The 21,380-nt window shown below is 47.2% G+C and overlaps 1 protein-coding gene across 6 annotated transcripts in view; it reads left to right on the top strand.

Moving 5' to 3' along the window:
- Window positions 1–5,726: 5,726 nt before the first annotated feature.
- The window catches only part of EPN2 (epsin 2), a 76,667-nt gene continuing 61,013 nt past the window's right edge, over window positions 5,727–21,380 (top strand). For 3 of the 6 annotated variants that reach the window (XM_007526180.3, XM_060203191.1, XM_007526181.3), the window contains exon 1: window positions 5,727–5,882. The gene's annotated coding sequence lies outside the window, so the exon portion shown is untranslated. Of the gene's footprint in view, window positions 5,883–9,747; window positions 9,872–21,380 lie in introns of all 6 variants that reach the window. The other 3 variants (XM_060203190.1, XM_060203189.1, XM_060203188.1) reach the window with 2 other exon arrangements.

Here is a 21,380-nt window from a genome sequence, read left to right as displayed (position 1 = left end):
GCGTAGACGTGGGAAATGAACTCAGATGATGCCGCATCCCGACGAATATCTGGCGGGGCGATGTTGCTAAGAACTGGCAGCCATGGAACCGGGTGGAACGGATGGTTCCAGAAATTATCCTCATGGAGGAATATAATTTGGAATCGACCAAGTGGACATGGGGGCTACGGAACCATACTGGGGCACAGTATTCTGCAGTGGAATAGCATAATGCCAGAGATGATGATCGTAGTGTGGAAGCGCTCGCGCCCCATGAGGAGCTGGCCAGTCTTGCAATGATGTTATTCCTCGCACCCACCTTTGCTGCAGTTTTTATGAGATGTTTGTGAAATGACAGAGTGCGATCGAGAGTAACGCCAAGATAGACTGGATGGGCTTCATGCCGGATTCTCGTATCACCAAGCTGCACATTAAGCTCACGCGAGGCTGAGGCATGGTGTAGATGGAAAACAGATGATACCGTTTTTGCGATTCCTTTGACTGAAAGAGAGAAACAGAGAGGGTGGGGAGACAGCTCAGTGGTTATGCAGAAGCCATTCACATCTGAGCTCTGAGGTCCTAGGTTCAATAGCCAGAACCACGAGCCAGAGCTGAGCAAAAAAAAAAAAAAAAAAGAAAGAAAGAAAGAAGGAAGGAAAGAATTAAATGAATATATATATGTTTAATATATATTTTAATGTATTATAATATAAATAAGTATAAAATACATATCATATATTACAGATAAAGAGGAGAACATCAAAATGTAAAGGCTAGAGAATTTAAGCAACTTCTCAGCATATCAAAAAATCCCCAGATATTCTTTTTTAAATTTTTATTTATAAAGTGGAAATATTGACGAGATCATAGGATAAGAGGAGTACAATTCCACACAATTCCCACCACCAGAACTCTGTGTCCAATTCCCTCCCTTGATAGCTTTCCTATTCTTTTTATTTATTTATTTATTTATGAAAGGAGACATTAACAAAAACAAAACTGTAGGATAGGAGGGGTACAACTCCACATAATTCCCACCACCCAATCTCCATATCCCCTCCCCTGATAGCTTTCCCATTCTCTATCCCTCTGGGAGTATGGACCCATGGTCGTTGTGGGTTGCAGAAGGTGGAAGGTCTGGCTTCTGTAATTGCTTCCCCGTGGAACATGGATAGCTTTACTATTCTTTATCCCTCTGGGAATATGGACCCAGGATCATTATGGGGTGCAGAATGTGGGAGGTCTGTCTTCTGTAATTGTTTCTTTTTTTAAAATTTTTTTTAATATTTATTTTATTTATTTATTCCCTTTTGTTGCCCTTGTTGTTTTATTGTTGTAGTTATTATTGTTGTTGTCATTGTTGGATAGGACAGAGAGAAATGGAGAGAGGAGGGGAAGACAGAGAGGAGGAGAGAAAGACACCTGCAGACCTGCTTCACCGCCTGTGAAGCGACTCCCCTGCAGGTGGGGAGCCGGGGTTCGAACTGGGATCCTTATGCCGGTCCTTGTGCTTTGTGCCACCTGCGCTTAGCCCGCAGCACTACAGCCGACTCCCCTGTAATTGTTTCTTTGCCAAACATGGGCATTGACAGATTGATCCATACTCCCAGCCTGTCTTTCTCCCTAGTGAGGTAGAGATCTGGGGAGGTGCCCAGGTACTCTCTTTTCTTTTTCTTTCTTTCTTTCTTTCTTTCTTTCTTTCTTTCTTTCTTTCTTTCTTTCTTTCTTTCTTCTTTCTTTCTTTCCCCTCCTCCTCCTCCTCCTCCTCCCCCTTCTTCTTCTCCTCCTCCTCCTCCTCCTCCTTCTTCTTCTTCTTCTTCTTCTTCTTCTTCCTTCTCCTCCTCCTCCTCCTCCTCCTCCTCCTCCTCCTCCTCCTCCTCCTCCTCCTCCTCCTCCTTTTCTTCTTCTTCTTTTTCTGATCAGAGCCTCATTCAGCTCTGGTGGTTAGTTGGTGGTGCCGGGGTTTGAACCTGAGACCTCTTACCTGCAAGTCTTCTTTGCAACCATTGCACAATCACCCCAGCCCTTCCTAGAAATTCTGTAAGGTTCTATTGGGGAGGGGAATGGGGGCCTCCATCTTTCTCCCTCTCTGCTTCTGTCTCTATCAGAGAAGAAAAACATGGCTGCTGGGAGTGGTGGAGTCCTCAGGCACTTAACACTTAATTCTAGTGATAACCCAGGGGACAAAAAAGAAAGACCAAGTGTGTGTGTGTGTGGGGGGGGGAGTGTAGATAGCATAATGGTTATGCAAAGATAATCTCATGCCTGGGCTTCAATCCCTCCAAAGCTGAACAGTGCTCCGGTAGGAAAAAAAAAAAGACCTAGCCACCTCAGTTTCCCTGTTTATCCCAATGCGAGCTCTCACTTGTGTAAACATTCTCCAAAACAAAAGAGCAGGGTGGTTGCCTTGGACTGTATTCCTTCTTCCACTGCACATTTGAATGGTAACAAAGTACAAGTCCCTGCATGCAAAAGTAGGCGTGGCCAAGTTTGACCCTGGTCTCTTCCTGACTGCAGAATGGGGTCCGTTGGTGTCCTCCTGCCACAGTTACTGTCTTCTGCTATGAAGACCACCATTTCCACTGACCCTGCTCACTCTGCTTTCTGTCAAAGCACCAGCCTCAGGAGCCAGGAAGAAGGGACCAGTTTGTCTGTTGCAGCCCTGTGCATGGTTTAAGCAAAGCCTCCAGCTCAGTCTACTTTGTAAGACTGTTGACCCATTCTGGACTCTGAACTCCATACTGTGGGTGCTGCCTATGTGTCCACCCCGCCCCCCCCAACAGGACTCAGGTAGCTAACTTCAAATGCTTAGCCTGAGGATGAATTGAGAAAGGGATACAGGGGAGAATGATAGACCTTAAAGGGGTCTCAGGATGGAGGAAGGACTTCCAGTAAATAAATGTTCCCTCTGACCTGGCATATGGAGGATATCGCCCCCCAGCCCCTTAGCCCCCCTAATCTGACTCCATTTCTCCAGGCTATTTCTTGGGTTGGACTGCAGACCACCATCTGGTTCTGGTTCTCTTTCTTTTTAAAAAACATTTATTTATTTATTTATTTTCCCTTTTGTTGCCCTTATTGTTTTTATTGTTGTTTAAGTTATTATTGTTGTCGTTATTGATGTTGTCGTTGTTAGGACAAAGAGAAATGGAGAGAGGAGGGGAAGACAGAGAGGGGGAGAGAAAGATAGACACCTGCAGACCTGCTTCACTGCTTGTGAAGCGACTCCCCTGCAGGTGGGGAGCCGGGGCTCGAACCGGGGTCCTTATGCCAGTTCTTGTGCTTTGTGCCACGTGCGCTTAACCCGCTGCGCTACCATTCGACTCCCTGGTTCTCTTTCTAAAGCTGATTATCTGTCTTCTCTTTGTCTTTCAGCCTTGCTGGGTTGGGTGGGAAAGGGATTAGGTGGGTACACAGACAAAATGGTCTGGATGGCCACAACCTTCCCAAACCTATTTTGTGTGTAAAATGGGGCAATAATAATGGCCATATAAGGGGCCTGCAAAATAGCTCACATGTTCAGTGTACTACTTTGCCATGTACTCGACCCAGGTTTGAGTCCAGTTCCTATTGCATTGGAGGAAGCTCTGGAGCTGTGGTCTCTCTATATGTATATGTGTATGTGTATGTGTATGTGTATGTGTATGTGTATGTATATGTTACCTAAGATAATTCAGCCTGTTAGAGCACCAACTAGCTTGTTGCTTAGGGCCTCAGAGACCATGGGTTCAATCCTCAGCACTACCATAAGGTAAAGGTGAGCAGTGTTTTGGTTCTGGTTCTCTGTCTCTCCTAATAAACAAATAGGTCTTAAAAAATAGTAAGTCTATTTTAAAATGTTACCTTATATGGCTGTGGTCAGCCTTAGATCAGTGCAGCAATATCTAGCCATTTTGTGACTATTTAAGGCAATTCATTAAAGTTAAAGTAAGTTCTTAAAATCAACTCTTGTGACCTGGGAGGTGGTGCTATGGACTAGAGCTTTGGACTCTAGCATGAACTCCTGAGTTCCACCTTCCTCTCCCTCTCCCTTTCCCACCCCCTTTCTATCATCCCCCTTCTCTCTCTCCTCTCTCATGTTAACAAATGTGTGATTTTTAAAAAGTATTATTTCTTCAGTTGGTGGGATTGGTGGCATCAATTGTGGGTGATTTTACTCCTCTAGGTCACTCATAAAAGATTTATTGGTGCCGAGTGGAGGCACACCTCATTCAGTGCACAAGTTACTATGCACAGGGACTGGGTTTGAGTCCCCAGTCCCCACCTGCAGAGGGAAAGCTTTGCGAGAGGTGAAGCAGTGCTGCAGGTGTCTCTCTCCTTTTCTCCTTCTCTCTCCCTTCCCTCTCAATTTCTGGCTGTCTCTATCCAATAAATAAATAAAGATACAAAGATTTATCAATGAAAGAAAGATAGATTACACACCAGAGAATCACTATGACATCTGATACCAGGGACTGAACTTGGACTTCATGACTGCAAGTCCAACATCTCACCACTGTGTCCCCTCCTGGGCCAGCAGGCTATTTTTCATTTTGAGAGAGAGATATATGGAGATATGTCACAGCACCTTCTCTGTAGTGCTGAGGCTCAAACCTGGGCTATGATCATAGTAAAACCCTACTTGGTGAGCTAGCTCTCTGGTTTGTTGGAGTTCTTGCATGTGGACAGTTCAGTGGAGAGCAGAACAGTGCTGGTTTTGAGAAATCTGCCTCTTGATTCCTGAACTCCAAGAGTAGTGAGCACTGAGTGCCTCAATGGGATTCCATCTGAAGCTGAGGCTCCGGGAAGGGCCAGAGCCCCAGCAGAGCATTGCTGAGGTTCAGTCTCTAGTGACTTGCTAAAGTTTGCATTGTGAGTGACAGCAGTGTGGGGACTCCTGAAACAGACCTCCTTCCCCCAAGACTGGAGCTGATGGAATACTCTTGACTATAGGGCCCCCCTAGAACACACATAAGAGCTACAGCGCCATTTGCACACCAATGACCCCTGAGCCACAGCCATGGGCTGCCATGAGGGTCTGGGGCCTTGCCAGGGCTTTCCTGGGGCTTCTGCCTGTGTGATTTCACCACTCTCAGCAGGCTCTTTCTTCTAGAGAGGGAGAGAGAGAGAGGGAGAGAGACAGGAGAGACACCACAGCAGTGCTCCACCATTCCTTAGTCTTCCCAGTGCAGGGTGCTCCCACAAGGTGCAGGATGGAACCTGGGTCCCAGTGCACGTGGCAGTGTGCACCCTTTATGGGATTGGTCCGGTGCGTGGATTCGGGCCTGCCTGCAGGTTAGGGGCTCCAAGCACACGTCTAGGAGGACTATTGGGGGCATAGGGGACTAGTTCTCAGATCATAAGGCATTGTTGGAGGGAAGTCACACATTGCGCCCCTGCCCCTGCCCCTGCGGCGGGGGCGGATCGGAATGCGCCTGTTTGGCCTCGCCAGGGCGGAGGGGCGGGGCTGGCACGTGTGGGCGGAGCCTTGCAGAGTGGTGGGGGCGGAGTCTTAATGTGGTCGGGGCCCCTGTAGGCTTGAGAGGAGGCAGTGATATATGGAGGGGGCGGGGGGGAGGGACGCGCCTCGGCAGGGCCTCCGGGCGGAGCTGGAGTGTGTGGGCGGGGCCTAGACTGGGCGGTGGCTGAGCTTGAATGGGGCAGAGCCAGAGGGTGGGGAGCGAGATCTCGGTCCTGTCTGAAGGGCGGGGCCTGATTTTTGTGGGCGGGGCTTGGACCCGGCGGAGGGGCGGGGCGCGCGCGCACGCCACCGGCGCGCCCCCTCCCGGCCGCCATGTTGGTTGGCGTGTGGGTGTCAAACGGAGCTGAAAGCTGCAGCGGCTCCGCGAGCTCCGGTCGCTCCCGCTTGCTCAGCGATACTGGCGGCCGCAGCCGTGCACCCGGGCCAGCCGGGAGGAGCGGAGGTAAGCCCAGGGGCGCGGGGCCGGGGCGCGGAGCAACCTCCTTCCCTGGGTGTGGACTCCTGGGGCGCAGCCCCCTTCAGCTGGCCTCCCGGTGCATGCACCCCAGTTTCCCCAGCAAGTCCCCAGCTCCGGCGGGGCCCAGGCTTTCCACCCAGGCCCCACCCCACGGGCTGAAACGTGGCCCCCTACCCACCAGGCCCCCTCTTTTTGCTGCCGGGACCTCCACCTCAGTTTCCTCCTCTGGGGGCGTTTTGCAGTCGGGGGGCTGTGCTCCCTTCTCCCGACCCAGACCCCCGCGACCCTCGCGCTCTGCCTGGCAGCGCCGAGCAGCCCTGCCCCTCCGCCCTGGCCCCCCTCCCCCTCCAGACCCTGATCCCGTCACGGCGCCCGGTGCACAGCCGGCCCAGGAATTCGGGAGGGGGCTCCCCTTTGCCTCGGGCCCCGCTGCCCCTCATCTCTCCTTGGCGTGAACTGCCCTGTCCCCTCCCCAGGGACCAGCCCTCCCTCCCCAGCCTGCCCCCGCGGCGCAGCAGGGACGGGGGCGGCGGAGCCGGGCTCCTGCTGCCTTTGTTCCGCGTGGGCAGGCGGAGACCCCGCCCGCCTTCCTGCTCGGGGTCTCGGTGGGCGGCCTGGTGCGGGGTCGGTGCGGAGGTCCGCGCCTCCCGGGGGATCCTCCCCGCCCGGCCCGCAGGGCGCCTCCCAAAGCCGGGCGCGTTGGGAGAGGTCGGCCCTTCCTCTGTTGGCAGAGTCGCTGCCAACAGGTTTTTGTTTGCGACCTGAAGTTGGCCGGGTGGCTTCGCCGGGGTTGCGTGGGGGGAGGGGGTAGTCTGGTGTCCCCAGAAGCCCCCCGGGGCCTTTGAAAGCCCATTCCTCCACCCTAGGTGCTCTCCCCCGGCCTCCGTCACCGTATGGCCGCTTGGGGAGGGGTTCTTCTGAAGTCTGTGCTTTGAGGATGGGATTTAACAGCATCGGAAAGGGAAACTGAGGCCTAGAGATGTGGCGATTGTGCCCAAAGTCTTGCAGAGAGAGGCAGCGTCAGTGCTGGAAGTAGAGGATCACTTTCTCGGGCTGCCTCACCACATAGTGGAGATTCCTTATCTAAGAGACAGATTCTGATTTAGCCCTCTTGTCTTTTATTTTTAACATACACACAAGGACATGAGCAAGAAAGTACGGGAAGCGGGAATCTTTCCTTTCCACCTCCCAAGAATGCCCTTGGAAAGAAGGAACTGAACGACCCGCCCCTTCCCCCCCCCCCACAGGTGTGAAATAATGATTTGCAGTAAAATGTGTGCATCTTGCAGCTTAATACTAGATGCCTGGTGCTAACAAAGTCACACACTGAATCACGCTCAGCAGTGATGGCATTTGTACTGATAATGAGCTTCTCATCTGTATTTAAATGGATACTAAAAGGGCCTACAATGTGTTTCTGAATGATCCTTGTTCTGGTTGTCTTTGGGGAAGCCAGCAAGTGGTCTCCACTTTCGTTGCTTCCTGCTTTTATTTTTTTTTCCTTCCTTCCTTCCTTCCTTTCTTCAAGTCATTATTTACTTATTATTGGATAGAGACAAATTGAGAGGGGAGGGGGAGATAGAAAGAGACAGAAACACCTGTAGCCCAGCTTCACCATTTGTGAAGCTATTCTGCAGGTGGGGACCAGGGGCTTGAACTCAGGACCTTGTGCACTGTAATGAGTGCACTTAACCAGGTGTGCCACCATCTGGCCCCTACTTTTTTGTTTCTAGATCATATTTGGCTCTTTGATTTTAATACTGGGGTTAGTCATTCTAACTGGCTCTCTGGGCTGTTTTTCAAGCAGCATGGAATGAATGAGATGATGGGCATTTACAGAGCTGGGTGCCTCACCGCCAGGTGTGAGTCAGGCTTGCCCTCCTAAGCCTGGAGGGGGTTTGAATTGTCCTGTGGGGTGTATGGCTGTCATGTGGTTCACATAGACATTTTGTCTTTCTGAACCCCAAGTCTGGTCTGGCAGATGGGGAGCCACACAGAGCTCTTTTCAGCAAGGTGTGTTGAGTTCAAGCATGTGTACAACCTGTGAAAAGATGGAAATGTTTCCAGTGGTGATGGCTGGTGTATGTGATGTGGGAAAGTGTGCTCAGCTTTGCACATATCTTCTGTAGAAAGATTGTTGCCTCTTTACATGACTGTCTCCCCAGTGCTGTGAGGTGTGAGTTTCCGTAGAGTCAGGCTTCTGGTCTTTCAAAAAGAGCTGAAAAGTCTCAGCGGTGTCTAATTTGTTTCAATGACTTGATTTTAGTTTTTATTAATGATTTGGACTTTTTTTTCCTCCTGAAGGCTCCATTAGGAGTGACAGTTTTTAGTTCTTTGTGAATTAAAGCACTAAGAGATTGTTTAAAATGCATTGTCATCTCTTTGGGAAGCATGTTAAAGTCTGCAAGACCTTGGGAAACTCTTTTCCTTGTCCTCTTGAACTTGCTTGTGAGATCAGTAGAAGTTGTATATGACTAGTGTAGTCATTTTATGACCTGAGCAGCTGGTGACCCTGAACCTTGGAGAAAGCAAAGGTCTTGGATTTGGGGAATCTGAGGTTGGTAAGGATGTCAGCTGGACTTGTTGCTGAAACAGTCCTTTTTTAAAAAAATTATTATTATTTAAAAATATTTTTATTTACTTATTATTGGATAGAGACAGAAATTGAGAGGGGTGGGGAGATAGGGAGGGAAAGAGACAGAGAGACACCTGTAGCCCTGATTCACCACTTGTGAAGCTTTTCGCCTGCAAGTGAGGACCAGGGGCTTGAACCTGGGTCCTTGTGCACTTAACCAGATGGTCTCTCAAACAACTCTCTTCAGTCAAATCTTTGCCAGGTAACTCCAGCAATGTTAGGGCCCCCTCACCACCCCAAGTAACTGTCAGGGTGCTTATATTGTCTGCATATCTGAAGTTATTGTGACACTGACATCTTTGCCACCAAGGGTTGTCCTGCCTTTCTGATGTCTTTTACTGCCTCAGCCCCTAGTTTAGTCTCTGAACCTTGGAGATGCTCAGGACTGGCTGCGACTGAGTAGTGCTGTCTTACTCCTACAGAAACCAGTACTGTTGGTCTGGCAACTACATGCCAGTTCCACAGGTGTCATTATTTTACAGAGGAGGAAGCTTAGACCCAGAAGGTTAAGTCTTGCACCCAACCAATAAGTGACTGGGTTTCTGACAGGTCTGTTGAATTCCAAACTGTTCTGCTCCCTACTGCCTTGAGAACCCAAGCCTCTCAAGCTGGAATGACTTGATTGAAACCCTACTGTGCGTTGACCATGGAGTGAACATGGAGGGGAATGTTAAAATTGAAAGTGGGAGAGAGCAAGTACATTTTGTTTTTTTCAGATGTGTTGTGAAATAATAATTTGCATCCATCTGTTGAGTTTTGGGGTAGGGACAGGTTGTCTAGTAAACTTATCAATGGTGCTGTATTTGGTCTCAATTCTCTTGTGTATGGTGTGTAAAGATTGAAGGTTAGGAAAGAAGATCCCGTGAAATGAGTTCCCATGAGGCTGAGTTTGTTCTTTGACTGTTTGGCTACCTTTTTTTTTTTTTTCTTTCTTTTACTTTCTTTCTTTCTTTTTTAAGGATTTTATTAATTAATGAGAAAGTTAGGAGGAGAGAGAGAAAGAACCAGACATCACTCTGGTACATGTGCAGCTGGGGATTGAATTTAGGACTTCATGCTTGAGAGTCTGATGCTTTGTCCACTGCACCACCTCCTGGACCACTGGGCTACCTTTTTCATGTCTTGAAATTCAGAGGTGTTTTCAGCAGGTGCTTAAGAGCCTGATTTCATTTTGTCTTCATAGCTATATGTAATCTAGAACCAATCTCTGTCTAGATGGAAAAGGTTTGTGTAATTCCCAGACTCGAGTCCCTCCTGCAGAAAGCCCACAGCACAGTGGACACTCACGGAACCTTAAGAACAGACTTACCATCTGAGAACCACTCAGTTTACCCAGAAGGTTAGTGTGAGAGCTCCGTCTTTTCTTTCCCTGCAGAGACTCTGAGACTGTGTGCTGCAGTCTGAATGTCAAGAGTCTAATGGCCCACTTGACTGATAGAGATTAAATTCAGGACTTGGTTTTTTTTTTTTTTTAAAAGAGGCCTGTCTGTGTTGAACCAGACCCGCGGCATTGTTCACATGCTCGCCCCACATGCATGGGATTCTTTCTGGTGACTCACTGCCAGCCAGTCAGGTACTGAGGCCTGCTCTGTGATGGGTTGTTCTTGACCCTGTCAAGAACTGTAGATGTAAAGCAAGTAACTGGGTCCCTTTGCTGGGTGTGTGGAGGGCTTACACAAAGAGACTCCTCATGCCTTCCCCCCCAAAGCCAGCTGAGAAATGGACAGGCAAGCAGTTCCTCCTGTGGGCTGGAGGGGAAGGAAAGCATCTATGATCAGTGAGCTGGAGCACTCACTGAATCTACTTTCCTAACCTTCAATTTTTTTAGATACCATGCACAACTGAATTAAGACCAAAGACAGCTCCATTGATAAGCTTACCGGATGGCCTATCTCTAGCCCCAAACTCACCCCCATCCCACCCCAGCCCTCTGAAGGCCTTTGCCCCTAGCCCAGTGGCCCAGTAGCTGAGAACACCAAATGGAGTGGGCAGTTGGCTGCATGGTGTCAGATGTGGGTGCAAATTGGCCTCCTGGCTGGGGGAACACTTTGATCACTGAACTTTGGTCCTCTCGCCTCTAAAATGGAACTGAGAAGAGCTGCTTTGCTGAGTAGACCCTTGGTGCTTCTCAGACTTCAGTGTGCAGGAGAATTATTCAGGCCCTGGACAGATGGATGGACAGACAGACTCAGCCGAGTCTGGGCAAGGTGCATCTTCCCCCTACCTTTAAGTGCAACAGAGGCTGCTGCTCCCAGGACAGGCTTAGGAGGGGGCTCAGCGAGAGGCGTGCAGAGGAAACTCAAGCAGTACCTACCTCTGCAAGGCCTCTGCATGTTACTCAGAAGGAGCTGTAGGATGCTGGGGAAGGGTATGAGGTTTCTCCAAGAGCTTGGCACTCTGCTCTGAGCTGATGGTGATGTTGGCTGTGTCCACAGGTACTACCAGGCATACAGACCAGGATTTTTCCTTAATAAAGGGGAGGCGGCTCACACCACCCTTCACAGAGGCCATTACACATCAAGGATTCTGTTTGAAAAGCCCGTGCACTGTCCCCACACACCAGGCAAGATGCTTACTGTCAGAGCTTTCTAGAAATGTGGCTGCGAGAGGTCAGGGAGAGGTGTGGAGCCTGAGCTATCTCCCTCTCTCAGGACCATTAGGCCTGGCTACTGTTAATGGAAGCTGCCTCCTCCTACCAGTAGTCCAGATTGGTTTTGTTCAGGGTTTGGGAAAACAATTATTTCCCCCCAGCTGTAATTATCAGCTTGTCCGTCAGAGCCAGACATGTGGGTGTGTATGAGAGAGAGAGCCCTGATGGCTTTTGAGTGCTACTTTTATGGAGGAGGGGTGTGGGGGGGTTCTCTGGGGACTGAGCTCAAGGTCTCATATACACGGTATGGGCTCTGCCACTGAGATGCCTGCTGGCTCTGCTGCTCCCTTTGTGCAGTTTTCTATTCTGTTGTCACCAGGACCCCCCAAGACCTGTCATTCTTTTTGCATATGCATGCCGAAACCGAAGCTCAGAAGTGATTAGCTGCCCAAAGGTTCACACAGTCACACAGACAGCACCCAAGCTGGTGTGCCAGCCACTTGTGAGAGTTAGAACCCCTGCAACAGCCTTGGCAGGCAGGCTCAGCAAGCCGTGGCTTGGAGGGGTCTGCTTGTTCTTGTTTCCCACCCAGTGAGTGGCTGGCACAACTTGAATTCAGGCCCACGCTTTTCTGATTTGGGAGCCTGGTGAAGCTGTTTCCATGACAACACTGCACCTCTGCCTGGGGCTCCAGAAGTCAGTTCTGCCACCTAAAGCTGCCTGGAGGAGGATAGCAGAGACCTGGGGGAACCTCCAACTGGGCTGGTTGTAGGGTCTGAGTGGGCTGGAAAAGGCACTTCTGTGTGCAAAGCTTTGTCCAAAGAGCTGCCCTGACTACTCTTCTCCTATTCTCTGGAAGAAGCCATTTTTTTCCTCTTTTCACTTTTTTTGCTTTGTTGTTGAGGTTCTTTCCCTTACACTACGAATCCACTTTTCCTGGAGGCCATATTTTTTCTTTTTTCTTGTTCCTTTCCCTTTCTCTCCCTTTCTTTCTTTCTTTCTTTCTTTCTTTCTTTCTTTCTTTCTTTCTTTCTTTCTTTCTTTTTGTTTTTGTTGCCAGAGCACTGCTCAGCTCTGGCTTATGGTGGTGTGGGGGACTGAACCTGGGACTTTGGAACCTCAGGCATGAGAGTCTCTTTGTATAACCATTATGCTATCTATCCCTGCCCTCTTTCTTTCTTTTGCCAGAACACTGATTAGCTCTGCCTTATGGTGATGTTGGGGGGGAGGGGGAGGATTGAACCTGGGACTTTGGAGCCTCAGGTATGAGAGTCTCTTTGCATAAACATTAATCTACCACTGTCCAGAGGGCATCTTTTTTTTCATTGTTGCTGTTGCTGCTGTTGTTGGATAGGAAAGAGATTAAGAGAAGAGGGGAAGACGGGGAGAGAAAGACCCTTGCAGAACTGCTTCACCTTGCCAAGTGACACCCCTGCAGGTGGGGAACCAGGGGCTAGAACCACGATCCTTGCTCCAGTCCTTGCGCTTCACATTATGTGCACTTAACCGGGTGTGCTGCTGCCCAGGTCCCTCTTTTCACTTTCTAATCCTAAGGTTCTGCACCTTGGTTCTATAAACTTGGCGCTTGGGAATTAAGGACCCTCCCCTCAAGGGAAAAAAAAAAAAAAAGAAAACCTGGTAATACTGCTGTTAAAATGTGTGTGATCAAGCTCAGGCAGAACTTGATCATCTTAAAAATGCTAATGAAATCAAATGCATGAAGTAGTTCCTTCCCCTGTCGGTAGTGAACCTCACTCCTCAGGGCCTTTCCCAGCTCCCCTAAGGAGGCTGGCTGTGAGCCCCTTCTTTCTCAAGGTCTGAGAGTTGCCTACAGCCTGAACCCAAGGATGGTAAATAGCTATGTGTTCATACCTGTCCCATCATACTCTGCACTCTGGGAGGAGGTCCTGGAGGTTTGGACTGTTTTGTAAACTCTTGAAGACTTTGGGTGAGTAAAACATGAGAACTGAAAGCTGCTATGTAAAGTCAGTCCTGGGGGCCAGGCAGTGGTGCACTTGGTTAAGCGTGAGGACCCAGGTTTGAACCCTCACTTACCTCCTGCAGGGAGGAAGCTTCACAAGTGGTGAAGTATGCCTGCAATTGTCTCTTTCCTTTCCCTTTCTGTTACCCCTCCCCTCTCATTTTCTCTCTGTCTTATATATATATATATATATATATATAAAAAGAAGGCTGCAGGAGTGGTGGGTTTGTTGTGCAGGCACCAAGCCCCAGTGATAACCCTAGTGACAATAAAAATAAGTAAATGAGAAATACAGTAAAATAAAGTCAGTTCACCCCTCCTCCCAAGAAGAAAGACCCTTACAGGCCAGAATCATGTGTTTACCCCAGCATGTCTTCCCCTGAGTGCCAACAAAAAACTTCGGCAAGTCAAACAGGTGATCAGAGAAGTGCTGTTTTTTGTGTATTGCTTTGGCCTATGTGCACTGCTCCAGGCTGCTTTTTCATCCAGAGACAGAAGGAGAGACTCTGCAGTGCCTTTGATTCCTCAGGTGCCATAGCACCTCCCCTGCACTGCAAAGACTTGAGCCTGAGCTGTGTGTGTGGCAAAGGCAGTCGTCTTACTAGTGAGATAAGTGATCTTTATTCCACTGTGTGAGCAGCAGTGTGGCTGATACAGAAGTCCAGCATCAGATCAGGGACAGTGTGCTTGGGGTCAGGCTGACTTGGCAAGTGTATGCCACCCCAGAGGCTGGGTAAGGGGTGCAGAGGGAGGCAAAAACTGAGCCCAGCTTGGAAAGTGAAGCTAATATTTTGGAGGCAGTTTGTGGAGCTTTTCTTTTGATTCCTCATCAGGGGAGCAGATGTGAAGGGGAATCTAAGAGCTGGTGAGAAGGTAGGGCCAGAGCTGGACCTGAAGAGTCAGGGGACAGTGTTCACTGTGGAAGGTACTTCAGAATGAGGGAGCAGTGGGAGGCCGACCTCAGGCTAGGTGCGGGGTGTGTGAGGGCGTTGAGTTGAGAGCCTACAGGACTGAGGAGGCAGTGCCCTAGGGCCTCTTGGTGGGTGGTGGGCAGGGGAGCTCCGAGGTTTTTTGGAGGGACCCTCTGGCAGGAATGGTCCCTATGGTGCAGGACCTGACCAGGCTCTGTTAGTTGGGTGAGGCCATGTTTCTGGAGGTGACCCACGGGTGTGGAGGAGTGAAGGCTTGTCACATCCTTGATGGCTGACAACTGTGATGGGAAATTCTAGGGCCTACACTTCCTAATAAAAGAGGGGGCGGGGTTTTGATTGATTTTATTATTAAAAAGAAATTGAAGGGGGCTGGGTGGTAGCACAGCAGGTTAAGTGCTCATGGCACGAGGATCCTGTTTCTCTCCCCGTCTTCCCCTTCTCTATCCTATCCAACAACGACAGCAATAGCAACAACAAGAGTAACAAAATGGAAAAAATGGCCTCCAGGAGCAGTGGATTCGTAGTGCAGGCACGGAGGCCCAGCAATAACCCTGGAGGCAAAAAAAGAAAAGAAAACGAGCACACTGAAACATCACTCAGGTAGATGCAGTAATGAGGACTGAACTCAGGACCTGGCATGTGCAAGTCCTGTGCTCTCCCACTGAGCCACCTCCCTATCAGGAGCCTGTATAGTTCTTTAAAAATAAATGAACAGGGAGTCAGGCTGTAGTGCAGCGGGTTAAGCACAGGTGGAGCAAAGCACAAGGACCGGCATAAGGATCCCGGTTCGAACCCCGGCTCCCCACCTGCAGGGGAGTCGCTTCACAGGCGGTGAAGCAGGTCTGCAGGTGTCTATCTTTCTCTCCTCCTCTCTGTCTTCCCCTCCTCTCCATTTCTCTCTGTCCTATCCAACAATGACAACAACAATAATAACTACAAGAATAAAACAACAAGGGCAACAAAAGGGAATAAATAAAATAAATATTAAAAAAACAAATAAAAAAAATAAATGAACAATTTTATCCATTTCACAAGTTAGACAAGAGGAGGAGGGGGGCGGGGGAGGCCAGAGCACGACTCTGGCATGTGCCAGCCAGGGATGGAACCCAGGACCACATGCTTGCAAGTCTAAAGCTCTACCTGAAGCTCCACTGCCCAGGCTGCCTGCCTTAGTGCTTATCCTTGGCTGCCTCTGTGAGTCACGTGGCATGGAAAGCTTGTTAATAAAGCTTGTGTAGCTCGCCCCAGGCTGAGGGAGGGAGTGGGGGGGCTCCCCACATGCCCCAGATGCTGCTAATGGTTTGTGTGGGCTGAGAAGCTAGGTTCTGTGTCAGGGAGCCTCTGGGAGTGTCAGGGATTATAAAGTGGGAGAAATCTGGAGCTAGAGAGAACATGGATGATCGACATAATCTGAGGGGCCAGGGTCCGAGCACATGTGGTATGTGTATACAGCAGCTAGAGTGAAGTGGGGGTGGGGTACACTGCTGCCTGGGCAGAGGTTCCCCTCAGGTCAGTTTAGAATGTGAGCCAGGGAGGCGGGTGAGGAGTGTTCCTGGCCCTGGGTTCCAGCCAGGTCTCTAGGGCAGGCCCAGCAGGTTTTCCTCTTTTCATCCAAACCCTTGCCTCCCTACACCTACCTATCATAACATCACTATGAGTCATGCTGTTTTTTCTTTTCTTTTAAATCCTATACTGGGAGGGGTGAGGGTGATGGCACAGCCAATTGAGCACACATGTCACAGTGTGCAGAGACCCAGGTTCAAGCCCCTAGTCCCACCTGCAGAGGAATCTTCACAAGTGGTGGAACAGTACTGCAGGTGTCTCTATTCTCTTTCCCTACTTTCCCTTGCCTCTCAGTTTCTATCTCTATCAAATAAAATATTTAAAAACTAGTAAATTCAATTTTTATTCCTTTTAAATTATTTTTTTATTTTCTTTTATTTTTATTATTTTTTATTATAGGGGAATTAATGTTTTACATTCAACAGTAAGTACAATAGTTTGTACATGCATAACATTCCCCAGTTTCCTATATAACAATGCAACCCCCACTAGGTCCTCTGAATCCTTCTTGGACCTGTATTCTCCCCACCCATGCACCACGGAGTCTTTTACTTTGGTGTGATACGCCAATTCCATTTCAGGTTCTACTTGTGTTTTCTTTTCTGATCTTGTTTTTCAACTTCTGCCTGAGAGTGAGATCATCCCATATTCATCCTTCTGTTTCTGACTTATTACACTCAACATGATTTTTTTCAAGGTCCATCCAAGATCGGCTGAAAATGGTGAAGTCACCATTTTTTACAGCTGGGTAGTATTCCATTGTGTATATATACCACAACTTGCTCAGCCACTCATCTGTTGTTGGACACCTGGGTTGCTTCCAGGTTTTGGCTATTACAAATTGTGCTGCCAAGAACATATGTGTACACAGATCTTTTTGGATGGATATGTTGTGTTCCTTAGGATATATCCCTAGGAGAGGAATTGCAGGATCCTAGGGTAGGTCCATTTCTAGCCTTCTGAGAGTTCTCCAGACTGTTCTCCACAGAGGTTGGACCAATTGACATTCCTACCAGCAGTGTCCTCCTAGGGTTCCTTTGACCCCACACCCTCTCCAGCATTTGCTGCTGTTACCTTTTCTGATGTATGACATTCTCACAGGAGTGAAGTGGTATCTCATTTTTTATTGTCTTTATTTGCATTTCCACCTGATCTGAGTGGAAATGCTTCCAGTTTTTCACCATTGAGTATGATGTTGGCTATAGGTTTGCTATATATAGACTCCACTATCTTCAGGAATTTGCCCATCCATTCCCATTTTTTGTAGTGTTTTGATCATAAAGGGATGTTGTATTTTGTCAAAGGCTTTCTCTGCATCTATTGATATGACCATGTGGTTTTTGGTTTTGCTTTTGTTGTTGTGGTGGATCACATTGATTGATTTACATATATTAAACCAACCTTGCATGCCTGGGATAAACCCCACTTGGTCATGATGAACAATCTTTTTAATATACTGCTGTATCCGGTTGGCTAGAATTTTGTTCAGTATTTTAGCATCCATGTTCATCAGAGATACTGGTCTGTAGTTTTCTTTTTTGGTTGTGTCCCTGTCTGCTTTTGGTATCAGAGTGATGTTGGCTTCATAGAAGCTGGCAGGGAGTATTCCAGTGTCTTCAATCTTCTGGAAGACTTTTAAAAGTAGAGGTATTAGTTCTTCTTTGAAGGTTTTGTAGAATTCATTTGTAAAACCATCTGGTCCAGGACTTTTATTTTTGGGAAAATTTTTGATAATTGTTTCAATTTCATTAGCTGTGATGGGCCTGTTCATGTTATCTAGTTCCTCTTTACTTAGTTTTGGAAGTTGGTAGGTATCTAGGAAATCGTCCATTTCTTCCAGGTTCTCTAGCTTGGTGGCATATAGTTGTTCATAGAAGCCTTGCATGATATGTTGAATTTCTGCAGTGTCTGTTGTGATATCTCCTCTTTCATTTACTATCCTATTTATTTGGGTCTTCTCCCTTTTTTGTTTTGTGAGTCTGGCTAAAGGTTTGTCGATTATGTTCACTCTTTTGAAGAACCAACATTTACTTTTGTTGATCTTTTGTATGGTTTTCTTATTCTCAATGTTATTTATTTCTGCCCTAACTTTAGTGATTTCTGTCCTTCTGGTTGCTTTAGGGTTCCTTTGTTCTTCTTCTAGGTCTCTAAGATGTGGAATCAGGCTGTTTATTTGTGCTTTTTCTTGTTTCCTAATGTGTCCTTGTATAGCTATGAACCTCCCTCTCAGTACTGCCTTAGCTGTGTCCCAAATATTTTGATAGCTTGTGTCTTCATTTTCATTGAACTCTCGAAACATTTTGATTTCTTCCTTGATTTCCTCTTTGACCCAGAGGTTGTTAAGAAGTGTACTGTTGAGCTTCCACATTTTGGGACTATTACTAAACTTTTGTTGATTGTTAAGTGTTAGTTTAATTCCATTGTGGTCTGAGAAGATGCTTGGGATGATTTCAATGCTCTTGAATTTGCTGGTGCTGTCTTTGTGGCCTACCATATGGTCTATCTTTGAGAATGACCCATGTAGATTTGAGTAAAATGTGTATTCCAGTTTCTTGGGGTGAATGACTCTGAAAATGCCCAATAGTTCTAGTTTATCTATCTCTTCATTTAGCTCCCTTATGTCTTTATTGATTTTCTGCCTGGATGATCTGTCAAGTTGAGAGTTGTGTGTTGAAGTCCCCTACTATGACTGTGTTGCTGTTAATATCTTGCTGTAGCTCTTTCAGTACACGTTTGATGTATTTAGATGGCTTCTCATTGGGTGCATAGATGTTAATAATTGTTAAGTCCTCTTGATTGCCTGATCCTCTGAACATTAAGTAGTGTCCATTCATATCTTTTTTAATCTTACCTATTTTAAAGTATATCGTGTCAGATATGAGAATAGCTGTCCCTGCCCTTTTTTGTGGGCCATTGGCTTGTATGATAGTTTTCCATCCTTTCACTTTAAGTCTGTGTTTGTCTTGTTGAGTAGGTGGGTTCCCTGTAGACAGCATATTGTTGGGTTGTATCTTCTGATCCATCTTCCTACTCTGTGTCTTTTAATAGGTGAATTCAGGCCATTGACATTTATTGATATCAAAGATTAAAGATATTTTAATGCCATTCTTGTAGAGTTTTAGAGTGTTCTGATATATGTCCTATTAATGATGGTCTGACTGTTTATAGAAGACCTTTCAGAACTTCTTTTAGGGCAGGCTTGGTAATAGTTGATTCCTTCAACTGTTGCTTGTCTGAGAAGGTTTTTATGCCTCCATCTAGTCTGAATGACAGTGTAGCAGGATACAGTAGTCTTGGTTGAAAGCCTTTCTCATTGAGCACTCAATAGATATCTTGCCATTCTCTTCTGGCCTGTAGTGTTTGTGTGGAGAAGTCTGCTGCTAATCTTATGGGTTTTCCTCTGTAGGTGACTCTTTGTTTTTCTCTTGCAGCCTTCAGGATCCTTTCTTTATTCTTATTCCTTTCCATTCTAAATATGATGTGTCTTGGTGTCTTTAGGTCTGGGTTAATTCTGTTTGGGACCCTCTGGGCTTCTTGAATTTTTATGTCTTTGATGTTGTCTAGACTAGAGAAGTTTTCAGCTATTATGGCCTGCAGAATGCTTTCTTCCTCTCCCTCTCTTTCATCCTCTGGTAAGCCTATAATGTGTATATTGTTTCTTTTGAAGTCATCCCATAGGTCTCTGTTGTTGTTTTTAGCATCTGTTAATCTCTTTTTGAGATCTCTTACTTCTTTTTTAGTTGTATCTCATTCATCCTCGATCTTGCTAATTCTGTCTTCAGCCTCATTGATTCTATTCTCTCTGCCCTCTACTATTTTCTGGAGTTCATCTATTTTGTTTCCCTTTTCTGATAATGTTTTAGCTTGTTCAGCTAGTTGTGTTCTTAGCTCAGCTATTTCAGCTTTCAGCTCTCTAATAACCTTGAGATAGTTAGTGTTTTCTTCCAGAGTCTCATTTGTTGTTCCTGTATTTCTGATTACCATTCTTTCAAACTCTTTACTAACTCCTGTGATTATTTCCTTAGCTAATGTCTGGATGTTGACCTTGTTATTTTGTGCTTCACCCTTTGGGGGGCTTTTAGCTGGACTGTTGTCCTGGTTAGTTTCTCCAATATTTCTTCTTGTTGGTTTACCCATTTTATATATTATGTTATGAGTTCCCTCTCTTAATAGTTTTCAAATTACTGATCACTATTTCCTAGATTGACTTGTGTCCAAGTAAGGTAATTAAAGGGTTCACAGTGGTGGAAGTTAACAGTTGTTTTAATAGTATTTTAATCCCTGAGTTGGAGCTCAGTGATTTAAAAGCCTCTTTAAAAAATTTTTTTTTCTTCTCTGTAGGCTATGGGAGCCTGAGGGCTTCTAACTAAAAGTAGGCTTCTTAACTTAATCACTGACTCCTGAGCAAGAGATAAGGCAGGATGTGGCAGAGATAGTCCGGTGGTTATGCAAAGAGACTTTCACAGCCCCACCGCTATGCCACCGAGGTATAGGTCTTCTCCTGAATTTCCTGGTTAGATCTCTGTCCCCCGGTGTCCCTCTCTGCCGCTGCTCCAGATTCTGAGGGCAGTAGCAATGGAGACTCAGGGTTGCACTTGGTGAGTCTCCCGGGAGTCCTCTCCTCCCTTCAGCTGTCCCCTTGTTGGTGGAACAGACTGGAGGTGGTGTCTCAACTGATAAACCGCTGGACTGTTACCAGCCACTTAGTCTCTCCCTAGGCTCCTCTCTGTCACCAGCTACGTGTGTTTGCACTCACCAGTGATTTGGTGGGTTCTTGTAGTCGTTCTAGTCCTGTCTTGTTTCAGTCCCAGATGGTCTTCTTTGGTATTCCTAGGTGATCTGGGAGAGGAGAGGAGAGGAGAGGAGAGGAGAGGAGAGGAGAGGAGAGGAGAGAAACAGATCTGCTGCTGCTTGTAGACCTACCTCCAGAAGTCCCCCCCCCTCCAGTCTTAGTGTTTCTTGAGTACACAGGAGTCATCCATTGTCATCCATTGTCAGTAATGATTGTAAATTCTGATCCTTAATAACTTACGATCTTCAGCCCTTGGCTCCTTATGTCAGGAAGCTAATCTCAGCCCCAGGAGAAAGAAAGGCCAAGATGAGTGAACCTGGGCATCAGAGAAAGGTTTAGTAGGAATAACACATAAGTAGTCTCTAAGGAAAAGTGGATGTTCTAAGCAGAGGGAGCAGCTTTGTGCCAAGGCCTGGAGCTTAGAATGCCAAGCATAGGATCAGCAGGTACGATGTGAGCATGAGACATGCAGAAAGGCCCAGTCATAGGCAGGCCAGGTGGGCTCTTAGGGTGATCTGAACAGACTGTGGTTTTCACAGTTTTATTTTCCTGCTGACTGGCAGGGCCATAGGGTCTTTGCTTTGATCAGTGCAACTCTATTGTGATCTCAATGTACAGAACTAAAGAGCCCAGGTGAAAAGTGCTCCTATGTTGGATGCTTGTTTTCAAGTGATCTCATTGCTGTAGGTGCTGGGGAGCCACTGTTAACTGTGTGTGTATGAGAGAGAGTGAGTGAATGAGTGAGAGAATGTGTGAATGCACAGGGACCCAGGTTCAAGCACCTGGTACCCACCTGCAGGGGGAAAGCTTCATGAGTGGTGAAGCTGGTGGTCTGCAGGTGTTTCTGTCTCTCTCTCCCGCTCTGTCTACCTCTCCCCTCTCAATCTCTGTCTCTATCCAATAATAAATAAATTAAATTAAAGAGAGTGAGAATGTGTGTGTGTATGTGTGTGTGTGTGTGTGTGTGTGTGTGTATATGGGGGCTGGTGA

Source organism: Erinaceus europaeus, chromosome 12 (assembly GCF_950295315.1).
Source record: "Erinaceus europaeus chromosome 12, mEriEur2.1, whole genome shotgun sequence".
In the NCBI taxonomy this organism is placed as follows: Eukaryota; Metazoa; Chordata; class Mammalia; order Eulipotyphla; family Erinaceidae; genus Erinaceus; species Erinaceus europaeus.
Note: the sequence above shows the minus strand (reverse complement) of the source record. Positions and strands in the feature narration are given on the sequence as shown.